Genomic DNA, 13,009 nt, shown 5'->3' with positions numbered 1-13,009 from the left:
AGAAACTCAGAAATTTGCCTAAAGTAACATAGATAGTTGCAGGTAATATTTGAGTCTGACTCTATATCTAACATTCTACTATGCTACCCCTCAAGATACAAGAAAATTTTTTAAAATTATGACAACCTAGGAGCATGGCTCAAAAACTAGAAGGAACCTATGAAGTCATCAAGTCTGACTCTCTACTTTGACAGAGAAGGAAAATGAAATAAGAAAGGATGACACACCCTGGATCATTTAAATAGCAGAGTTACTTGGTTAAACAGTAGAGGACTTGAACCAGACATCTTAACTCCAAATCCAGAGCCATTTCCAAGTTTACAAAAGATTTTGTCAAGTGTCTATAAGCAAACAAATAAATAAACTAATAAATAAATAAAAGCATTTCCTTCTGTGTTTCTTGCTTATAGGAGAAAATAATTTTTCAGCTTACATTTTGCAAATTGCTTCTCCTCATTTGATAGTTATTCTTCCCATGTGGGAAAAGTTGTAGGAGAAAGACAAGCTGAATAAGGAGAAATAAAAACATTGCAGATGACTTACAGGGATTTGGGTTAGCAAACTAGGTCAGAGGTTGAATCAGGGTAGGAAATTTTAAAGAACAATATCCAGGCCCAGATTCTGATCCAGATTCTGTTTTCAGATCACATTTAAAAAATTTTTTATCTTTAAATTTATTGCTATGAAAACGAAAATAATGTCAGAAACTTGGCATAGACTTACATCTCACACCCATACCAAAATAAGGTCAAAATGGTACATGATTTAAGCATAAAGGGTGATATTATAAGCAAATTAGGAGAGCAAGGGATAGTTTACCTATCAGATCTCTGGAAAAGGGAGGAATTTATGGCCAAAGATGAACTAGAAAGCATTATAAAATGCAAAACGGACAACTTTGATTACATTAAATTAAAAAGTTTTGCTCAAACAAAAGCAAAGCAGTCAAGATTAGAAGGGAAACAGAAAGCTGGGGAAAATTTTTTACAGCCAGTGTTTTTAATGAAAGCCTTATTTATAAAATATATAAAGAATGGATTCTCTGAATGGTCCAAATATATGAACAGACAATTTTCAGATTAAGAAATTAAAACCATGTACAGTCACATGAAAAATGCTTTAAATCACTGTTGATTAAAGAAATGCAAATTTAAACAATTCTGAGGTACTACTGCACGCCTCTCAAATTGGCTAAGATGACAAGAAAAGATAATGATAAATGTTGGAGGGGATGTGGGACACTGATGCATTGTTGGTAGAATTGTGAAATAATCTAACCATTCTGGAGAGCAATCTGGAACTATGCCCAAAGGGCTAAAAAATTGTGTATAAACCTTTAACCCAGCACTGTCTCTACTGGGGTCTGTATCCCAAGGAAATCATAAACAAGGGAAATTGATCTACCTGTGCGAAAAATGTCTGTAGCAGCTCTTTTTGTGGTACCAAAGAATTGGAAAATGAGTAGATGCCCATCAATTGGGGAATGCCTGAATAAGTTGTGGTATTTGAAAGTTTTAGAATATTATTGTTTTATTAAAAAAAAAAAAAAAGCTGATTTTAGAAAGACCTGGAAAAATTGACATGAACTGAAGCTGAGTGAAACAAGCAGAACCAGGAAAGATAAGGAAGACTCATCTTTTTATGAGTTTGAGTCTGGCTTCAGATACAATAGATGCAACAGCAAGATTTTGTGATGATCAGTTATGACAGACTTGATTCTTCTCAGTGATTCAATAATCCAAGGCAATACCAATAAAGTTTGGATGGAAGCTATCCAAGTCCAGAGAGAGAACTATGGAGACAGAGTAAGTCAATATATGCAATGTTTACTTTTTCTTTCTCTCTCTTTTTTTTTCCTCTCATGGTTTTTTTCTTTAGTTCTGATTTTTCTAATCCCAAAATGATTCATAAGGAAATATGTTTAAAAAATTTATAACCAAAAAATGTTTTAAATAAAATTTAAATATATATAACTAATAAAATAAAATTTAAATAAATATTAGGAAAAATAAAAATTTTAATATATACAATTATTTTACATATAATATGTAAATAATATGTAATTGTTTTCCTTTCTCTCCACCCTCATGACTATCATTAGATACTTTCAGATCCTAAGAAGAGCAGGATGAAGGACAATCCATCAGTAAATCAGTGGAAAACATGTTTTAAAAAGTCTTCTATATCCCAAGCACTGTACTAAGATCAGGAAAGATTTAAAAGGATTAAGGGGAATTAAGAGTGATTAGGCAGTAAAATCTGAAGAAGGAAGAAGAGAAAGACAAAGTAAGGTAAGTAAGAAAAGATAAATTTAATAATTAGAGAGTAAAGCAAAGCAATTGAAGATATTGGTGAAACAAAATTGGTGCAAGACTGAAGGGGAAGTGCTTGTGGCTGTCAAATTAAGACAGAAAAAAAATAAGTGGGATTGATGTATTATTAAGAAGAAAGACGAGTATAACATTTTTAATGAAATACTTAGGCTTGAGGTATAAAACTCATGAGTAGTTTTTTATTTTTTTAAAGCATAGTGTGTAATGTTTATAAGTTGGCCATAGTCCAATGATTATTACCTGTGTTCAATACAGCCTGGTTTTCTTCCTGAAGGTGACTATGAAGGAATTTGAGTATGGCCCATGACTGAAAAACAATAACAGAATCTATAGAATAGAAGACTTATACATAGAAGAAAAAGGACAAATACAACTATGTGAGAGCTTAAGAAGGCAAATACAACTGTATAAGAGCTTAATCACAGGGTTGAAGTTTTCCCTGAAGAGGAGGGAATAAAATGCTTTGAGGATCCAGAGTCTTCTTATCTTCCCAAGAAGGATCTCATTAAGAACCACAAATTATCATGACAGAGACCATCCAGTAAGGGTCAGAGGAGGGATTGAGAAATAATAGTAGTAGTTGGTGATTCTCTACTCAGGGATAATGAAGAAGCAATTTGTTTACTTGATAATAGTAATTATGGGATAAAAATTTGAACATAATGGAAAACTTCTTAGGATATCAAAACAGAACTATTCCCTTCTGGTGATTCATGGGCATAAATGATACTGCTGGAAAGAAGCTAAAAATGATTATGAACTCTTGGGCAAAAAGCTGAAAGTCTTGGGGGGCCAGATGAACTTTTCTTTATTGCTGCCCATTAAAATCAAGACATGCAAAAGAGAAAAAAAAATAAGTTATGAATAGTTGACTAAGAAAATGATTTCTAAGAATAGGATTTGGATTACAGAACCATGACTTAAAATGCAGAGATGACAAGTTCCTGGCAAGAAATAGAATACAGTGAACAAAGGCTTATAAGAATATATTTGCTATGTGTCAGTCAGTCAACAAACTTTTATTATGTGTTTTTATTATATTAGGTGAAAAAGGTAAGTAGGTCATACAGTCAATTAAGTATTAGACTTGGAATCAGGAAGAGGAGTTCAAAACCCACTTTATAACCTAAGTAAAGTGGAGCAGGAGATAGAATACTGAACTTGGAAACAGGATGTCTTATCTTTATGAGTTCAAATCTGGCCTTCGATATGTGGTAGCTATGTGACCCTGGCCAAATGACTTAGTCTTATTTGCCTAAATTCCTCATGTGTAAAATGAGCTGGAGAAGGAAATAATAAACCACTCTAGTATTTTTGCAAAAGAAAATCCCAATAAGATTCCAAAGAGTCAGACATGACTGGAATGACTAAACACACACTTCACAGGCATTAAGTAGTGGGGATGCAAAAAAGGACAAAAACATAATCCCTACCGTCATGGAAGAGAAATATGCAAACAAATATGTACATGACAAGATAGATTCAATTTGAAGAGGAATAATCTTGGAGAGAGGGCACTAGCAATGGGCAAGACCCAGAAAGAACTACTAAAGAAAGTAGGCTTTTACAAATATAATTCAAAAACCTTCAAATTTAAAATGATGGAATACACACACACACACACACACACACACACACACACACACACACACACACACACCTTCCTAGTTAGATTTCATAGAAATTTAGGTAGCCAACTAAAGATCCTAAAACAGGGAGACAAATTTGATTTCATAGATATTACTGACACTTGATCAGATGAAATACATGACTGTGTTTTGGCTCTGGATGGTTATGTATTATTCAAAGAAATAGGATATGTTAAAAAAAAATGATTGAAGGTTAGCATTGTATATTAAGATAGTATACTCATGTCAGCAGATCCAGGAACTGGAAGAAGGAACCATAAGAGAAAGTATTTAGGTGAAAGTCAATAGAAGGATCAATAGAAGTAACTTTTGTCATTAAAATGTAGTGGAGGCCACTTGGACAGAAGGAGGAAATAGATGAGGAATTTAGGAAACACATTTCAAGTCTAGCACAGAGGCCTGATATGAAATAGTGACTTCTATTTTCCTGCCATCTGCAGAAACTTCTTTACTTGACTTAATGATAATTTCCTCTTCAAAAGGCAGAAGAAGGAGGAAGGGGAAATTCTATTCTGGGAATGAGTTACTGAAAAGGAAGAACTGGTAGAAATACTGGGAACATGGGGGGAAGCAACCACTCTTTCTTAGAGTTTGTGATAAAAAAGAAGAAAATTAGGCAGTCTGATTTGAGCCATCTATTTTGGTAACCAGATTTCAAAGAGTTCAGGAAAAAAAAAAAAAAATACCAAAAACAAAACAGGTAGAATTCCATGGACTAAAATGTTAAAAAAAAAAAAAAAAAAAAAAAAAAAAAAAAAGTCAACTTAGTATAATCAAGTATATTATAAGAACAATATCAATTGTCTTTGAGATTTGACTAGTTCAAGGGTTGATATTGCTTCCTAGTCACTTGGATAGAAAACAATCAAGAAGTGAGGGACTGGTTCCCTAATTTGAGGTTTTTGACCAGCGGCATGAATAAGCCTAGAAATCAATGTATAACTGAATCAAGTGCTTTATCCTAAATGAACAGACCTTCCCTGTTCTGACTTTGGCTAAATAAACCTTTTTTGCTAAACTACTAACTAGATGGATCACAAATTATTTATCTCATTTAGGCTTCTGACTTAACCAGAGATCGGGCCTGGATCAGGCCCAGCCTGTTACACATAAGACATACTCAAGAATGAGATTCTGAAAAACACAATTGGGAACAATTTACAATAAGAAGTCTGTCTAATTGGGATTTGTCTGAAGAGACTGATGTGAGAGCATAGGAAATTCAAAATTTAACTTAGATTTTAAAAGGTGAATGACATAGCCTGTTTTTCCAGGTATTATTTTTCTGTGATGTGTACATGGTACCTCATGAAAATATTTTCAGAATGGCACCATGAATCCAAAACCTTTAAAAAGTTAATAGTTCATTCCCCCATTTCTGTTTTTTGTTACTTTGTCGATATGATCTGCCATTGCAAATGTGATCATCAGCTTAAATGACAGTTGTGTATATATCATTTCTTATTTGGTTAATTTAGTTATGCTATTCTATGTATCAAGCATTTTGATTTTTTTTTTCAGATTGGTTCCAAGGGTTAAATGGACCAAGAGAACATTACATACAGTAATATCAATATTGCCTTAAGAACATATAAGAAAAATGCTAGCTGTATCCAAAGAAAGGACTAATAAATAGGTATTTATATGTGTGTGTGTGTGTGTATCTGTATGCCTAATTGTATCCATCTCTGAGGGGAAGGAAAAATAAAGAAAAAAATTTAAATTAATAATTTTATTTGAAAGGAATAACAAATTATGAATAACAGATTTTCGGTTTCATGCATAATCTTATTGTATTACATTATGGAAATACTTGTATTCTATATATTAAAAATTAAATTAAAAAATTTTTAAAATGCAAATCATCTGATCTGCTCACTTTTTTTAAAAAAGAGAAAAATAAAAAGATCAAAGAAGAGCTTCTTGTGGAGGTGAGAGTGATGATAATAACTGACAATTGAAAACATGGAAAGCTGCTTAACTCTAATTTTGCTTCTGTTTTCTCTCTCATGAATACAGACTTGCATTGGAAACAACAAAACAAAACTATGGAGTTGGTACCCAAGATGAACAAAAGGATTCTAAGAGAGCACTTAAGTACTTTAGGATTAAGTCAAGTTTCCTGGCCCAGATGAACTAAATCCTTACATCATAAAATAATAGAAAAATTTGATTAGTGAGCCACTGACAGCGATATTTAAAATGCCATAGAAAACATAGAAATATGGTACCATATAATCAGAGAAGAGCAAATACATCAATTTTCACAAAATAAAAATAAAAAGGAAGAGAAAGCTTGCAAACTATAAGCTAGTGAGCTTCCCTTTGATTTCTATGAAAATTCTAAAATAGCTCAGTAAAAAGATGGCTAACAAATACCCGGAAAAGGAAGGATTAATTACTACAGCCAGTATGATTTCATCAAATTCTTGCCATTTACATAGGGAGAAAGCTGAGATAAAATTATTTTCAGCAAAGTTTTTGCTAAAGTATCTCGTACTATTCTTGTGGACAAAATGGAAAAATATGAATCAGATGAATTCAGAACTTGTTGAATGGTTAGAACCAAAGAGTCATTGTCTATTCCTCCAAAGTCAACATGGCAGGAGCTTTCTAATGGTGTATCTTAAGGAGCTAAGCTTGGCCATTTGCTCCTTAACATTTTCATTAAAAAAAAAAACAAACAAAAAAACAAAAACAAAAACTTGGATAAAGGCAAAGATGGCACAGTCATCAAATTTGCAGATGATATCAAATAAGAGGAATAACTAACACACTGGATAACAGAATTGAAATCCAATAAGATATTAAAAGATTAGAACATTGGACAGAAATCTAATATTAAGTTCAATAATAATAAACGTAAAGTTATGCACTTCAATATAAAAAAAAATCAACTCCACGAGTATAAGCTGTAGAAAGCACAGTTAGATAGCAGTCGTTTGGAAACAATTGGAATTTTAGCAGATCACAAGCTCAATATGACAAAGTTATGTGATAAGGCAACCAAAAACGTTCATGTTATTTGAGCATTTTTTTTTTTTACCATTGACATATTTTATCTATATTCTATTTATTTTCTGGGTGTCACAATTTAAGAAAATCCTAACAAATAGTTCAAATATAGAATGAACTCTCTTGAGAGGAGATAGATTGCAATTTCTTGAAGGTCTTCAGGAAAAAAACAATAACAATTTATTAGGTAAGTTACAGATTGAACTCTTTTTTCAGGTGTTAATAAACCCAGGGATCTTTGGAAGTTCTTCCCAGCCTTCAAATTCTATGATTCTGTATAATGTCCTGAGATTCTTGACCCTCACCAATAGAATGTAAGCTACTTGAGGACCAGGATAGTTTTGCTTTTGTCTTTGTATCCCCACCTCCCAATAGAGTATTGTAATAGGTTCTTTTTTTTTTTTTTTAATAGGTTCTTAACAATGGCTTTTTGAATGAATGAATCAATATTTTTAACCCCATTTTACAGATAAGGAAAAAGAGAAAAAATTAGGTGATACATTTTAATAAATCTTCAATAAATCTCAGTTGAACACATAAATCTATTCATAGGCTTTCTCCTATGCCCCCCTTTAGTGCAGATGTTAGGCATTTGACCAGATAATTTTCCTTACAATTAAATTTGTCCAAAAGTGAAGGACATGGCAGGTTCCTTCAAGCAGAAGGTAAATTATTTAAATGATCACATCATCAATACCTTTTGGGTGCTGGTTGCTGAGATTTTTTTCCAAATCTTAAACTTTTTGATTCTGTGATTATGCTCACCAGATAATGACTCATTTGGAGAGACCTTTGCTGCCAACTGTAGGAGTTGAACTAGGTTAGAGAAACTAATCAAATTACCTCATTTTGAAATTTATAGAAATTTCCTTTATTTAAATTGTTGTAGTGAGTAATCTCTATTCAGAACTTGAGCAAATGATTTAACGTCTCTGAACCTCAGACTTCTTATCTGTAAAAATAAGGAGATTAAAGATTTTCAATCTACAGTCCTTGCGTGGTCTATCCACCACCATGTGCTACCTCTCAAATGTAGTCCATTCATAGGAATATTGTGATCTACATATGCTTTTTCAGTTAATTTTCCCATCAAACTTGGCTTGTTTTTTTTTTTTTTAAAGATTATTTCTTTCTTGCCTTTCATGAAAGGATGCAAGATTAATAGGAGCTGAAGCTAGACAGTCCAGAAAAAGTGAGTTTGGAGTTAGAGGATTCAAATTTTGGCCCTGTTATTTTCTTCTTTCATGACCTAGAGCCAATAACAACTTTTCTGGGCTTCAGTTTCTTGATCACTGAAACGAGACGGTTGTATCAAATGATAAACAGGGTCCTTTCTACTTCTAAATCATAGGATTCTATAAACCTGAAGGAGGAGAGATCCCTTTGAATATAAGCCACAGACCTTCAGTTCCAGCTAGAGATTACTATCTAGAGCAAAAATGCACTATTAGAAAAATGAAACACCTACCTAACCGTGACATGTTCAAAGGCTTCCTTTCTAGTGGTTTCCTGGTGTTAAATGATTGGGGAGGGGGGCAGGGAGGAAGGAAAGGAGGAAGAAAGATGACAGGCCCCTGAGGAAGCCACAGCAGTTTCCAAAGTCTCCTCAAAATGCTAACAAACTGGGCAAGCATAGCAGATGCCCCCCCATCCCCACCCCCATCCTGAGGGAAAGCTGCCCCTTTAACAGCACAAGGCGAGATTCTCTTCTGTCTGTGTGGGCTGTGATTTGTCATTTTCCTTTCTTCTCAGTGCCTTCCTTGCTCTCTGTGATATTTTTATTTGTGTGTTTTTTTTTTTCTTCTTCAGAAATTCTGTTTTAGAAGTCTTGTTTCCGGACATAAACTGTAATTACCTTTGACTGTGCAGAGAAGCCAAGAAAGTGAAGTAGAAGGTGACATTTTATGACAGAAGCGCATTAAGAGATCTTTGGAACACGTTCCCTGTCAATTTTGCTTCTGACTTTTTTCCCTGGCATTTGCAGGTGGCTTGGGGGCGATGTCTCTTGGATGCCATTGCCAGGAAAAAATCTTTTCCATTTCTTTAGGCAAGAAGAGTGGTTATCCAGTAAGTGGCAGCAAACAGCTTAAAGATGCATCTGCTCTGCTTTACTGTTACAAACTTTTATGAATGAAGTAGAATCACTGATCCAGCAGCGGAAGATGAAAGTAATGGACGTTGAGAATTTCCTTAACGGACAACACATGGGCCTATCATTTCCTCTCCTTGCAGCCTCCGAGGCATGAACAAAGGAAGACCTACTTGAAAGAGTTTCTTAAGAGCTCTCCTTATTGGGAATTCAATATTTCCCTAAGCTGAAGAGGGTTGTACTGTTTTCTCCTTTGGCAATACTTATATTATACTCTCTTCTGTAGAGATAATTAGTTGTTGGACTCCTGATGAATCTGATGACCTCTTTAAAACGGGCCAGGCAAATTATGATAACCCCCAGCTGGGCAAAGTGAGACTATTCTTTTGTAGATCTGCTTGTGGGAGGATGGGTGTCCTGTGGGAGTGGGGGTAGAGGGGGAAGGAAGGTCAGGGCTGCAAACGGGCTAATTTAATTAATACTGCTGCCTGGGCCAATAAGGTAACCCTTTCCCCCTCCCCCAAGAATGTTCTGGACTATAGCCATGGCCATTATTTCAAGGAAAGGTGGAGTGTTCCTAGATATTATGCATATCTACAGTTAAGAGCTGTTAGATGGTTAAAAAACTCTAGCTGTGGGCATAGACTGGCCATTAAAACCTGTTTTACACATTGATAGTATATGTCTGCCTGGAAAGGGGATCTAAAGCATAGAGCACAGGATTTGGAGACCAGGAGATCAGCTCTGGGATCACTCGGCCTCTCAGGGCCCCAGGCAGCTGTGCCGGCTTATCTGAGACATCCTATCTGCCCAGGTAGCGGAGGAGTCTCTGCTAGGTGTGTCACAAAATCCCCAGACCTCATCGGCTGCTTTTCTCTTCAAGGCTTGACCTCCAGAAAGTCACAGTTGTAGAGAAGTGAGGTTAAGTCCTGAGGGAACAACAACAAAAAAAGGGGGGGGGGGTGGGGATAAAGAGGGGAGGGTTGAAAGAAAAGAAGGGAAGAGGAATTTTAAGGTCCAGATAAAGAATCTGGAGGATTGACTATCGGGGATCTTTTTTTTTTTTTGCTTAAATGTTCAGTGTGTCATGATTCCTTAGTGTTCCCTAAGCAAAACAAAAGTTTGAGAACCACTGTTCCCATCTACTGAGTTGTAGGTTGGCTGTTACCTGCCTATTTCTACACTTAAGTGCCTGGATGCACAATATAGTAATGAAATGTTTATGAAGGGCATCTAGGAAAGATGGGGCAGCTAGGTTGCTCTGCAATCAAGACTCATCTTGAGTTCAATTCTGACCTCAGACTCCTCCTCGACGTAGGACCCTGGACAAGTCACTTAACCCTGTTTGGTTCAGTTCTTCATCTGTAACATGAGCTGGGGAAGGAATAGCAAACCACTCTAGTATCTTTGCCAAGAAAATCCCAGATCGGGTCATGAAGAGTGGACACGACTGAACCAACTAAACAATAACATTTGAAAAAGCCAAATTGCAACTTAAATCGGTTTCTGTTGCAATTTCCTAGAAACTGAAAAATGATGAAATCCTAGAATGTTTTGGTTATAAAGCTGCTGTATATGGAATGCACACAGCAATACTTGCCTTACTGATCCAAGACTATCAACATTTTTATGGTTTTTTTTTAATATATGTTAGAATCCCATGTTTTTGGAAACTCTAAAAAGATGGAAGTAAACCTATGGACATATTCCCAGGAAACTATTGTCATGGGAGTTGTTGTAGACAATTCCATATTAATTTTAAATTGCTTTGAGGAAGGAAAAATTTGGACACAAATTCAAGAGTGAACAGAACACAGAGACAAAAGGAAGGGGACACAAAGGGAACTTAAAGAGACTGAGGTTTGGAATGGAAGGACCTTGGCCAAAATGTCAGCTCTGCCATTTATTATATATTTAACTTTGAACAAGTCACTTAAAACTCTCTAAGACTCAGTTTCCTCATCTGTAAAATGAGAAAGTTGGTTAAGATGATCTCTCAGGTCCTGTCCAGGTCTAACTCTATGATCATATAAGTTGTTAAATCTGTATCAGGTTTTTAAGAGACTCTCTTTTTTGAGGGGTTAATTAAAATATCCCTTTATCATTAATTGTTTTTCATATTTTTATGTTGTTCATGTGCAAGAAAAATCAGACACAAAAGGGAAAAAACTATGAAAAAAAAAAACAAAAAACAAAAGTAAAAATTCTAGGCTTCAAACCACATTCAGTCTCCATAGTTTTTTCTCTCTGGATGTGAATGTCATTTTCCATCCCAATTGTAATTAAATTGAATCACTACATTAACAAAAACAGTCAAGTCCATCATAGTTAATCATAATTTTGTTGTTACTGTAATTACTTTATTTTAAAATTATATATGATTACTTTTATAAGATTTTGATTTCCATTTTTTTCTCCCTCTCTCCATCTCCTCCTGCTTCCCTTATCAATATGGGAAGCACATTCATATAGGTTATACATGTACTATTATATTAAACATATTCCCACATTAGTCATGTTGTGAAAGAAGAATCAGAACAAAAAGAAAAAACTGTGAAATGCAGCTTTGCCATTTTTTTTTCTTTCAGTTAATATATAATAATTTTTTACTTCTCCATTCAGTACAGGATACAGTACTTTATCCAGACTACAAATTACCCAGCTCTCCTGTCTTTGGTCTAGTTTGCCCCAGTAGATGTCTAAATGTGCCTAAAAGGCACTCTTGCTAGGCCAGACTGGTCTTTATCACCTTAGAATTGTATGCAAGTGGTTTAAGATATCAGCTGATAAAACAGGTTATCTTTCTGCCAAGTGAAGTTTTCCAGGGTAGGTCTCACCCAAGAGAAGGGTGGTAAAACATCTCCCAGGATTACTTGGCATTAAATACATTTAATCCTCATGAATGAACAAAAAGGCATTTATTAAGCACTTCCTCTGCGTCAGATTGCCAAATGATAGAGATACAAATATAAAAGAGACTATCTCTGCCCTCAAGGAACTTACATTCTAATGTCATCATCAGTCCAGATATAAGGTCCTAATGTCTTTGTGTGTGTGTGTGTGTGTGTGTGTGTGTGTGACAATGTTATTCCCAATCACAGCACAGTAATGGGAACTAACAATTGCTTTCTATTTTTGATTAGTCATGTTTGATTTGTTACTAATAAAATTGATTTCTATTTTTTAAAATGGACTCAACACCAAAAAAATTTTGGGGGGGCTGGGGGGAATAAGAGGTTGTTTTTAAAATGTTTCTATAAATGCCATCAATGCCATATTTTCCAGAAAAATTGTATGTATTTATAGATTTTTTCAAATCTTTGTTCCTTCATTTTTTCTTGTCTTTTCCTCCTCCTTTCTGGAAACGTTACTTATCTTTAACCCCTTTATTAACTAGTTGGTAAGAGGGGGGGAAAAAAGAAGAAATGAAACTTGGAAAGGTCAGAATTACAGGATTTCAGATCTTCGTAGCCAAACTTGTAACTGAGAGTAGGGAAGAGAGGACAGAGGATATGAATCCCAATATTTAATAAATGCTTACTGATGATCAATATGTCATACGGAGTTTGCTTCACGAATTTGCATGCCGTCCTTGCGCAGGGGCCATGCTAAATCTTTTCGGTATTGTTCCAATTTTAGTATATATGCTGCTAAAGTGAGCACCCATTCTGAGTCTGTAGTCCACTCAGATCTTTTTTGAACCAACTTCTATCTAGCCCCTCCCCCTGTTTCCTGTCCCCATCCAAACTTCAATGTTTATTTCTTTAATTCAAGTAAAAAACTCCATTTATTCTATTCCATTTTATCTTATTAGACTTGGCCTTTTATCCTGTCAAGACTTTTTTGAATGCTGACTCTATCATACAGAGTGTTAGCAATCCAGCCCAGCTTTGGCTCATCCATATATTTGATGAACATGTCAC

At 34.9% G+C, this 13,009-nt stretch overlaps 1 non-coding gene across 1 annotated transcript; it reads right to left on the bottom strand.

Moving 5' to 3' along the window:
* Positions 1-12,641: 12,641 nt before the first annotated feature.
* LOC141552285 (U6 spliceosomal RNA) lies at positions 12,642-12,749 on the bottom strand. Its single transcript, XR_012485092.1, has one exon. It is a non-coding gene; the product is annotated as a U6 spliceosomal RNA (small nuclear RNA).
* Positions 12,750-13,009: the final 260 nt, after the last annotated feature.

This window comes from Sminthopsis crassicaudata, chromosome 1 (genome assembly GCF_048593235.1).
Source record: "Sminthopsis crassicaudata isolate SCR6 chromosome 1, ASM4859323v1, whole genome shotgun sequence".
In the NCBI taxonomy this organism is placed as follows: Eukaryota; Metazoa; Chordata; class Mammalia; order Dasyuromorphia; family Dasyuridae; genus Sminthopsis; species Sminthopsis crassicaudata.
Note: the sequence above shows the minus strand (reverse complement) of the source record. Positions and strands in the feature narration are given on the sequence as shown.